Source organism: Syngnathus floridae, chromosome 9, assembly GCF_059516105.1.
Source record: "Syngnathus floridae isolate MCC-2025c chromosome 9, RoL_Sflo_1.0, whole genome shotgun sequence".
Taxonomy (NCBI): Eukaryota; Metazoa; Chordata; class Actinopteri; order Syngnathiformes; family Syngnathidae; genus Syngnathus; species Syngnathus floridae.
Window position 1 is genome coordinate 13224303 of NC_142421.1, and position 10473 is coordinate 13234775.

The 10473-nt window shown below is 44.1% G+C and overlaps 1 long non-coding RNA gene across 3 annotated transcripts; it reads right to left on the reverse strand.

Moving 5' to 3' along the window:
* Window positions 1-718: 718 nt before the first annotated feature.
* On the reverse strand, window positions 719-9702 carry LOC148393608 (uncharacterized). 3 transcript variants are annotated; one of them, XR_015860434.1, is made up of 5 exons: window positions 9534-9702; window positions 9070-9189; window positions 8910-8959; window positions 8385-8421; window positions 719-8286 (listed from the first exon to the last, which is right to left on the reverse strand). It is a non-coding gene; the product is annotated as an uncharacterized LOC148393608 (long non-coding RNA). The 3 variants fall into 3 exon arrangements; XR_015860433.1 differs by lacking the exon at window positions 8385-8421 and having other exon boundaries at window positions 719-6729; window positions 8098-8286; window positions 9534-9701; XR_015860432.1 differs by lacking the exon at window positions 8385-8421 and having other exon boundaries at window positions 9534-9701.
* Window positions 9703-10473: the final 771 nt, after the last annotated feature.

A 10473-nucleotide genomic window follows, 5' to 3' on the forward strand; every position in this document is an offset into this window, starting at 1 on the left:
TAACAGTCATATTTATGTTACCTGCTAAAGGGAAATGTGCTTTCGGGAGTTTGCAAACATATTTTTTAAGGTTGTGTGTTAGGTTACGGATTCTAGTTATTGATCTGACTCCAAATTGCGATCAACACTTAACACATAAATTGCTATGTCCTAATCCACACACTGGCGCACCTAACAATTTTGCGAGTACGACGAAGCACTAGGTCCCTGACCTATCCGTAGTACGCGTAAGTCCCTGACTTTACCGTACACGTTGCACACGTAAGTTCCAAACTTATTCACCGTATGTATCTTAACTTCATGCACACCTTATTTGATCTGAACGACAGTCTCCTCTTAAATTTCCTCTTTCAATTTGCAGCATTTCGACTTATAGTAACAGGTATTCTGCTTACCTTATCGGTGATGAGCTCAGGGTTGAGGAGACGTCGTACCAGCTCAACGTTGTGCACTTATTCCAAACGGTTCGCCGACCGGGAGACAGTGTCCCTGACACTGTCCGGTGTCTTGGCTAAAGACCACGAGTTGTCAATTACCCTTCTCTTGACATCACGTCCGCGGTCACCAAGAAATTGTTAGGTTACGGATTCTAGTTATTGATCTGACTCCAAATTGCGACACTTAACACATAAATTGCTATGTCCTAATCCACACACTGGCGCACCTAACAATTTTGCGAGTTCGTTCTGTCAAAGAGAAGACCAGTAGATCAATCAGACCAAATTTACCAATTGTTTATTCCTGACAAAGCGCACTAATACAGGCCTGGGTCCCGGGTCCCTCACACTAAAACTCGTGCGTTTTTGTGACCACCAAAAGATGACACATTCTTCCGGGTTGCCCAGTTTTAAAGAAACACAATATGAATATTAAAGCATGCCAAATATTGTGAGATGATTGGTCGATGGCCATCTCCTCCCCGTCCAGGTGTCGCTGAGGTCAGGCGGTTGGATTTTCCCCTCGAAGCCCGGTCTCATAGACGTGCTGTTGTTCTCGTTCCTCACCGACCTTGAGGTGGTCTCCTCCGGTACTCCCTATCTGGGCCTATTCCACAACACTTCGAAGAAAACAAGTTCATGCAGTTTGCCTGCACATTCTTCGGCCCCCACCAATCCACACGAGCACTCCAATACTAGATATTAATATGATTATAAGTTTAACACAACCTTAAAAAATATGTTTGCAAACTCCCGAAAGCACATTTCCCTTTATTCCCTCTCATGACCTCATTTATGAGGTCATCACCCGTTACCCTAGCAAACAGCTACCAGCGCGCTGTCGGTCCTTCCTTCCCCCTGCTGCTCATGTTGAGTCACCAGGGTATATTGGCCCATCGGTGGCAACGGGCCAACGGTTTTCTCGATCAACCGGACAGTGAGTGACCTAATACATGGAATACAACAACAACTGCATAAAATCATAACTGTAGTAAAAATAGCCACAGCAACAAGCACAGACATGATGAGGCTTTTCTAGCTTCCAAACGTTTTTATCCAATCAGACCAAATATCGGTGTGTACACCTGAATGATCTTTCATCTTTTTGTTCAGTGTCCTTAGTCCTTCCAACGCCTTGGTCAGTCGGCCTCCTGGTGCCGTGTTGTTTGGGATGAAAGTACAACATGCATCACCAAACATTCCACACACACCATGTTCCTTAGTCAATAGCCTGTCCAACGCAATTCTATTTTGGAACGCCATTAACGACGTTGCAGCCAATTGTTCATGAACTGCGGCGAATGATTCAGCTGTATAATTACCCAGTCGTTGGACATTGTAATGAAAGTAATTAGTACGGTCTACATTTTTATTGGGAATGATCCATAGGAAGATACTTTCGAATCCCGAGAACACTTGATTAACGAGTTTATACTTATCTGGCACACCCCGGGGCACTCCTATAGTGTCAATATATGTTGGATCGTCGTCGCTCAACCACTGGGGCAAAACGTCTCTTTTGCTTGCTTCAGGAGCCCCGCCAGTGGGGACTCCAGGTTCCAATTGAGATTCTGTATTTCAATGGGGACAACCACCACAGGCATTATCAACGACACGAGGGCACAGATACCTGATGCATTCTTCGGCAAGCGATCCTATAATTTGTCATCTCCACACCACAACCAGATGTCACTGGTCTTCCTCTGCTCCTTCCATCACTGCTGGGTGAATTCTGGCATGTCCTGTTAAAGCTTGAAAGCAAGTGAATTTGGAAAAAAACTTTGTATATCACAATTACAAATTGAAACCTACTCACCCATTTCTATTTTACCACTCCCCCTCTTTGACACATTCACCCAATGTGTCATTATGTATCAAAAGGAACCTGCAAAGCGTCCCCTCTCATCACCACACTCATTGTAGACAGGCCCACGGAACCTCTAGTTACCATCTGGGCCCCGGGACCATCACCCCAAGTCCTTGAAACTTGACTGTCCACCACACACACTCGGCAACACAAACAAAAATCATCGCACTCCTGTCAGTGAGCTTATAGCCCGGCTGACAGCGGACATTTGTACACACAAAAACAGACATCAAGTATCAAAATAAAAACAGTCATAAAATGAATCCTGGCGCCCGCGGATCATGTCCTGAAAACCACGTCATCAACAAGTTCATCATAAACCAAAAGGGCAAGGGTTAACATATTCTTGTAAATCCAACACAAACTTTCCACGAATGCAATCGACAACCTGCAAAAAGGAAAACAAGTTACGCAAGCAACGCGCAATCCGCTCCTTGGCTGGTGGCTGATGCTGCAAAAAAAATCAAGTCACACAGAAAAACAAAGCAGAGCGTGCTATTGTCGCAAACACGTTCAAGCGTCAAACAATTGGTCACTGTCCACCTAGTCCGTCACCCCGTCGGGTGAGCTCAAAGTCGTCACACGTCAAATCGTCCAAAGTCTTGCTGTTTGATACTAGTTCTGTCTTGTCTGACCATATCACTGAAATGGGCCTTCTCCATCACACCGTTTTGTTGTCGATGGTGCCCCTGATTGATCATTGAGCCATGGTTCCGGTCAGAACTCATCACTTACCAGTTCCAGACCCTCCAGTCTGTACCACCCCTTCAGGTGAGAGGAATTTTATCCTCAATTGCAAACACATCACTCCAACTTCAGACCTCTCTGGCCAATCATACTGCGCCCACACAGTCATAGATGATCACATGCGCATGCACCCATCCACACACTCGCAGACACACACATCCGTCTCTATCACTCAGCTCTCCTCCCACACTAAGCAAAGTTAGTATGTTAGTGTGCAGGCAAACATTGACTCCTAATAGTAACTCTTCACATTTGGACATACTTGTCAACATGACCTATTGTAAAATCTCCAATTCAATTTTCCATAAACTCGCCCATCAGATTCATCGCAAATTGTCATATATGTCTATCTGGGGGGGGACGACTGTGGGACCCGCGTGTCAGGGGAGCCTCCATAACCTCAGATTGCTCCTACAAACTCGATCTCTATTAATTATCCTAATTAAATTCAATAAAGATGGGTCCGACTATTCCCTCTGGATTTTTACGTCATCATTTGGCTCTCCCCCTTTTTCCTGTTGTCTAGCTCAAATATGTTTCTCAGTCTGCTTCTCTTTATTGCCCCTCTTGGCGAGTCTCACTCCCCCCTTTTTCTCTTCCTAAAAATCCCTCCTGTCACACCGTCCAGCACCTCTCCCTGCTTCCTTAAATCGTCACCTATTTCCACTCCTTTCATCCATTCCCTCGCGCGGTCTGCCCCCCTCTGCAAAGCTGCAGCTCCACACAGGGAGCGCCAAGCTCTCTCCCTAGAATGGGCAGTTTTTACGTCATTGCTGTCCAGATCTTCTATCCTCAATCTCCCTTGCTGTCAATCCCTGTTAAAATGCCAAAATGCCCCTGTTCCTCTTGACCGAATCCACTTTAGTCCAAATGTCCTATTCTAAAATGTATCTAACTCGACTTCTGCTTCTTAAGCCTGACGAGCCAAAATATCAGATCTCGCTCTTGTTTCTTACCGTTTTAGCCTATTTGTTTTATCCAAATCTGTTCAATCTCTGACTATGATGCTTTTCTCTGTAGCTCTACGCATTATTCAATTTTTTTATCAAATCTCCTCAGTTCTGTCAAACTCAGTGCACAATGAAGCTCCTGTCCACCTTGACCCAAGCTCCACCCAGTTTGGTAACGCCACAGCAAGGAGTGCGATTTGGCCGTCGGACACTTCCAACACCCCTGCGTCCCAGAGGCCACACAGAGTGTCTTCCATGCCTTGGTCCGCCTCTTTCGGCCAACGATATTGAGGCCGTTTGATAGGCTGCGTCTCATCTATTTGGAGATCAATAGGGGCCACCGAATGACAAAACCCGACATCAAATGGACCCTGGGACCACAGTGTGTCGGGCAAGGCCGCCAGCATTACTTCAGCGTCCTCATGATCAGTTAACTCCCTACCGTGTGTGCGGGACACCAACATCATCTCCAGCAATCTCCAGCTGTCGGTCCTTCCTTCCCCCTGCTGCTCATGTTGAGTCACCAGGGTATATTGGCCCATCGGTGGCAACGGGCCAACGGTTTTCTCGATCAACCGGACAGTGAGTGACCTAATACATGGAATACAACAACAACTGCATAAAATCATAACTGTAGTAAAAATAGCCACAGCAACAAGCACAGACATGATGAGGCTTTTCTAGCTTCCGAACGTTTTTATCCAATCAGACCAAATATCGGTGTGTACACCTGAATGATCTTTCATCTTTTTGTTCAGTGTCCTTAGTCCTTCCAACGCCTTGGTCAGTCGGCCTCCTGGTGCCGTGTTGTTTGGGATGAAAGTACAACATGCATCACCAAACATTCCACACACACCATGTTCCTTAGTCAATAGCCTGTCCAACGCAATTCTATTTTGGAACGCCATTAACGACGTTGCTCAAATATGTTTCTCAGTCTGCTTCTCTTTATTGCCCCTCTTGGCGAGTCTCACTCCCCCCTTTTTCTCTTCCTAAAAATCCCTCCTGTCACACCGTCCAGCACCTCTCCCTGCTTCCTTAAATCGTCACCTATTTCCACTCCTTTCATCCATTCCCTCGCGCGGTCTGCCCCCCTCTGCAAAGCTGCAGCTCCACACAGGGAGCGCCAAGCTCTCTCCCTAGAATGGGCAGTTTTTACATCATTGCTGTCCAGATCTTCTATCCTCAATCTCCCTTGCTGTCAATCCCTGTTAAAATGCCAAAATGCCCCTGTTCCTCTTGACCGAATCCACTTTAGTCCAAATGTCCTATTCTAAAATGTATCTAACTCGACTTCTGCTTCTTAAGCCTGACGAGCCAAAATATCAGATCTCGCTCTTGTTTCTTACCGTTTTAGCCTATTTGTTTTATCCAAATCTGTTCAATCTCTGACTATGATGCTTTTCTCTGTAGCTCTACGCATTATTCAATTTTTTTATAATTTTTTTGCAGCATTACTTCAGCGTCCTCATGATCAGTTAACTCCCTACCGTGTGTGCGGGACACCAACATCATCTCCAGCAATCCTGTGTCTGCCATGGGTTGTTTAATTTGGTATGCATTCTGAGACTCAGACCAGTACAAATTAGGAATGTGAGTTTTCCGCCAATCGGTCTGTTGCAACAACTGCTTGACCATTGAGCCCAATTGTCTGGCCTCGTGTCCTGGGGCAAGAGCCAGCGAAATGTGTGGCACCCCTTTCTCTGTCATTTTGAACCACTGCATTTGTTCATATGTCAATTCAGTTGCCGCTGCGACTCCCTCTTTACCAATCAAAATGGATGATGAAGTTAAATCCCACATGTGCCCTTCAATTTCTTCAAACAAATCATCACTTTTTCGGTCATAATATAGAGTGCAATGCAAAGGATCAACAGGTGGGTGGTATGGCGCCAGTGAGCAGATCCAGGGCTTCCACAGTAGGTAGGTCGAGAACACACCGCCACCAGCAGGGGTCTCTGGCTCCAGCCTGGCCCAGTAGATGGTTGCAGTTTCTGCTTCTGCCGGTAGGGGAACCATCAGCCACTGACCATGTTGTTGTAGCTGCTGTGAGCACTGGATGCTGACGCCATCTGGAAATTAAATAATCACTCCCTCTGGCCCACACAGAATTCTGGCTTGAACGGCTGACAGCAAGTCCCTTCCCATCAAATTGATCGGAGTGTCTGTGGAATGGATGTATTTGTGCCACAGTCTACACCCTGTCCGGGTGATCACAGTTTCAAGTGGTTTGGTAAAAAGCAGAGTACGTGGTTGTCCCGAGTGAGGATACAGGAAGGGCAGTGTTTATTGATGAATAAGTTGCTCCCGTGTCCACCAGCCTCTTCACAGGTTTTCCTTCCACTGTCACATGAAGCATTGGCTCCGCCGGGCCACTGCTTTCCTGGCTTCCCGGGCAGCCCTATTCAAATTGTCCACACCAGAGATCATCATGTTGGTAGTACTGACCTCCGTGCGTTTGTGGCTGTTGCCAGGGCCGTCCACCGGATGGAGCTGTTCCTGCCTGTTGCATCGGCGCCCCGGGTTAGTATGGCGGGCCTCCGGCTGGGCGGGTGGCTCCGCGCGGTCGATACTGTGGGCATTCTTTTGCCCAGTGATCGGTTTCGCCGCAGATGAAACATGCGTTTGTTGAATGGGGCTTGTATGTTGCCCTCCCCGGGTAAGCAGGTGCACTCCCTCCCCGGCCTCTGTATCTGCCCCGGAACTGGCCCCTTCCGCGCCCCACCACCTGAGGAGCCTGTGACATTTGCATTTCCTTTTTCTGTGATTTAGACTGTTTAGCTTCACCATGCATTTTTGCCAACTGTAATTTCAACAACTGTTTAGATAATGCGTCTGTCTCGTTTTCAACTTTAGCTTGTGACTCAGTGAACATTCTGCAGTGATGCAAAAGATGATGTTTAAATCGTTCTTCGGCACAAACCAGAATGTCAGGATCTGACATTAGCTGCTTCTTCACATCTGGCGGAAGTCCATCCAGCAGCGCCGTTCGGAAGAGCACCTCTGCCTCGTGCGTGAGAGCCGGATGGCGACCTGTGGTTTCAATCCAACTCTCCACACATGTTACATAATGTTGTGCAGGTGACATTTTCACATCATAAGGAAACATAGTGGGGGCCAGATCGGTGGGTTGTGGGAAAGTCAATTTAATGTTTTCAAACAGGGGCGCTGCTACTTGTGGCAAGGGCACCTCCCTCCCCAGTCTCGCTGTGCCTGCTGCTTCCTCAATCGCCTGCAATTGCACTAGGGAGCATGCTCCTGCCAACATCTGGCGCATGTCACCGAGTGTACAGCTCTGCCCACTCATCAGAGCCAAAAATTTGTTTAGCCACACCTTGCCTCCTCTGTGAAGTGGGGGCATCTTTTCCATCATCGTGGTCACATCACGGAGCACCATGGGCTCGTAGTGCTGACCGCCCGATGTGGTCACCAGCGGACACATCAATTCAATATTTCTGCACCTCGGCCTGTGTCATCTGTCCCTGACCACTCCGCAAATTATATTTTCTCCGTGTCTCTCTCTCTCTGTGTTGCCCATTTTAACATCTGCGCTTCCTGTCTACGCTGCTCATCGGCTTAATCAATTTTCTTTTTTAGCTCAAAGATGGATAAATGCCCTTGTATTCATTTTTTTCCTTGTCTATTTTCACCGCTTTCTCTACCCTTCTTTCTCATGCTCTTGTTAGCCTGCAATTGTCCAAATCAAAAATGTTATTTTCTTTTAACTGTCTTTCTTTCGAACCTCGAAATCGCTCGTGTTGCTAACCTAACCTAACCTTAAAGAAAGGACAAACAGGTTACTCCCAATAGCTCCTCATTATTTACGAGTTAGCCCCCCTTTCTTGAACATTCTCTGATCCATGCTGTCTTCCTCCTCACAAGCCTGCACCCACACAGGGTGTGCACATAAACGCACACACCGAGCGCGCACACAACCGCACGTACACACACACACGCATCCGCACGCACGCACACACAGACCAATAGTTACAGTCAGTAACTTTGACAGTACAGCAATTAAACCAAACAAAACCCTTCAGGTTCCATTTGTAAGCTATCAAGAGTGTGTGTGGGAAAATCCAACATTTTGACTAACCAATTCTAAGCTTAATCATTCTGTCATTCAGTCTTGCATCCTGTTTGTCATTTATTTCCTTGGACATCATGTCAAAGGTCTCTAGATAAGTCATGGGCACCGTCCACTCCGCGTCACATTCTGAATGAGAGTTGAGGCTCCTCAGCCCAGGGATTGCCAGAGGGGGCTCCACAATGACCTTCAGAAGCTCTGAGAATAAAGAGAAATAGAAATAAAATACTCACTTAAAGTACCGCAGCTATTACCTCTTTTTAAATGACTAATGCCTACAAAAAAAAACATCTTACGTTTCCCTGTCATGGGCGTTTCACACTCACTTTGTAGCTTTAGAAGAATGAAGCAAATGTTAGCTGCAAGATTCAAATGAACCATTCTCCAATGATAAACTTTGCTCTGTTTGGGAAAAAAAAATGGTGGCATTCTGTCTGTGCCTTTGAGTGTGGTACAAATTAATTTGGCTGTTGTACATATCCAATCACGTTATTTTAAAATAGTACTGATAAAATTGCTTTCTCTACAAGTTGTTATCCAAATGATGAAAATGTACAGGGTAAACCTGGGTTTTATTTTGCACTTTGACATCCGCCATGGTTTCCGGAGTGTGAAAGTCAAGGCAATGAATGACATGTTATAAATGCAAGTTCCATTTGAAGACTGCAATTACAACATACACTTTTTGCATATGCGCGACAGTAGCTAAGCATACATAGGTATATTCAAACCACCAATAACAGATCAATTTCCAAAGATAACGCAAGGCAGTTGTGATTACCTCTACAATAAAGAATAAATTTAAAAAAATCTATCAGTACCTTGTGGAGTCCCGTCAGATTTTAATACAGATGCTCCTCTTATCTCCAGGCTTGGAGTATGAAAAGGGGAAAGGGAAAAAGAGGTTTGATTTGACAATTTACCCATTAACCGCTGTTAATAACATGACACAACACAATTTTAACTTTTGAAGTGATTTACCTTAGAGTTCCAAGGCCTGTTGAGCGCAAAACAAAGTTAGGTGCACATTTTAATGACATCAGAAGATAAACACCTACTTTTTCACGTGCCACTCCTTGAGCTAAATCTGGAGTCACAAATCTATGGGTAAAAAAGGGAAATTACATATTTGCCATGCCATCATCCCAAAGCTCATCCGGAGTGAATGGTTTTGTAACTTTTTTGTACACTGCGAACCCCCCCACCCCGGAAAAACACGCTCATTCCAACTACTAGCAAAAGTAGTTTATATCGGTCTACATTCCAAGCAACATGAAATGCCTTACATTAAAAACATAAGATGAATACGTTTTAACCACGTTTAAAAAGTAAAGGATGTTAACTTTACCAAACCACCCCCCAACAAACACATACAAACAAACAAACCACTCGCAAAAACATTCTTGAACCATACACAGCATGCTCTGTTCAAAATTATTACGTACCTAAATGCAGCCCTTCTTTGTCTTACAGAAAAGTAAGTTGGTTTGTTCTTTTTCTTTCACAACTTGAAGAACGGACCCTCTCGGCGCTTCTTCTTTCCTGGATTTTAAAATTATTACCGGATGAACCATTAGCGGAAATAAAAGCGATTACTTTTAACCCAAAACTCGAGTTTCTGCCCTCTAGTGGGAGAAGGTAAAACATGCGTGCAAGTTGATATTTTATTTTGCTTAAATAAGATAAAATAAAAAATAATTAATAAAATAAATTGTAATAATAAAATACTTATTTTATTTTGCTCCACTTGATGTGGTATTTTTTGGGCGTACACTATCTGTATTTAATTCAATCCCCCACATGGTCAGACAATCTACAAGTAGGCGTATGGTCAAAATTAATAATAGTTGTTTAAAATTCCGTACATTATTTATACAACTTACAGCTGTTGTTATATTTTAAATTTGTTGTCTATTTTAGGTTATTCCATAGCCCTAATATCAGGTTACAGAAATAGCCACAGTTGTTTTTTTAAAACAAAGCATCACAACTTCTGCACATTATTTATACAACTTACAGAATAGTTTTGGGTTTAATATTTTATATTTGATGGATTTAATTTTGTTGTATATTAACCCCAATGACACTTTACACGGATCAATGGTTGTTCAAAACATTTTGTTTGTTTTGGGTTTAATATGATCATATTTGATGGATTTAATTTTGTCATCTATTTTAGCTAAAATAGATGACAAAATTAAATAATAGTTAATTAATAATTATTAAATGATTATTGATAATTATTGAATAATTATTATAATTGTTAAATATTAAAATAATTATTTTACGCTGATCCACTTGATGAGCTATTTTTGGGGCGTACACTATATAATGTATTCAATTCAATCCCCCACATGGTCAGACAATCTACAAGTAGACGTATGG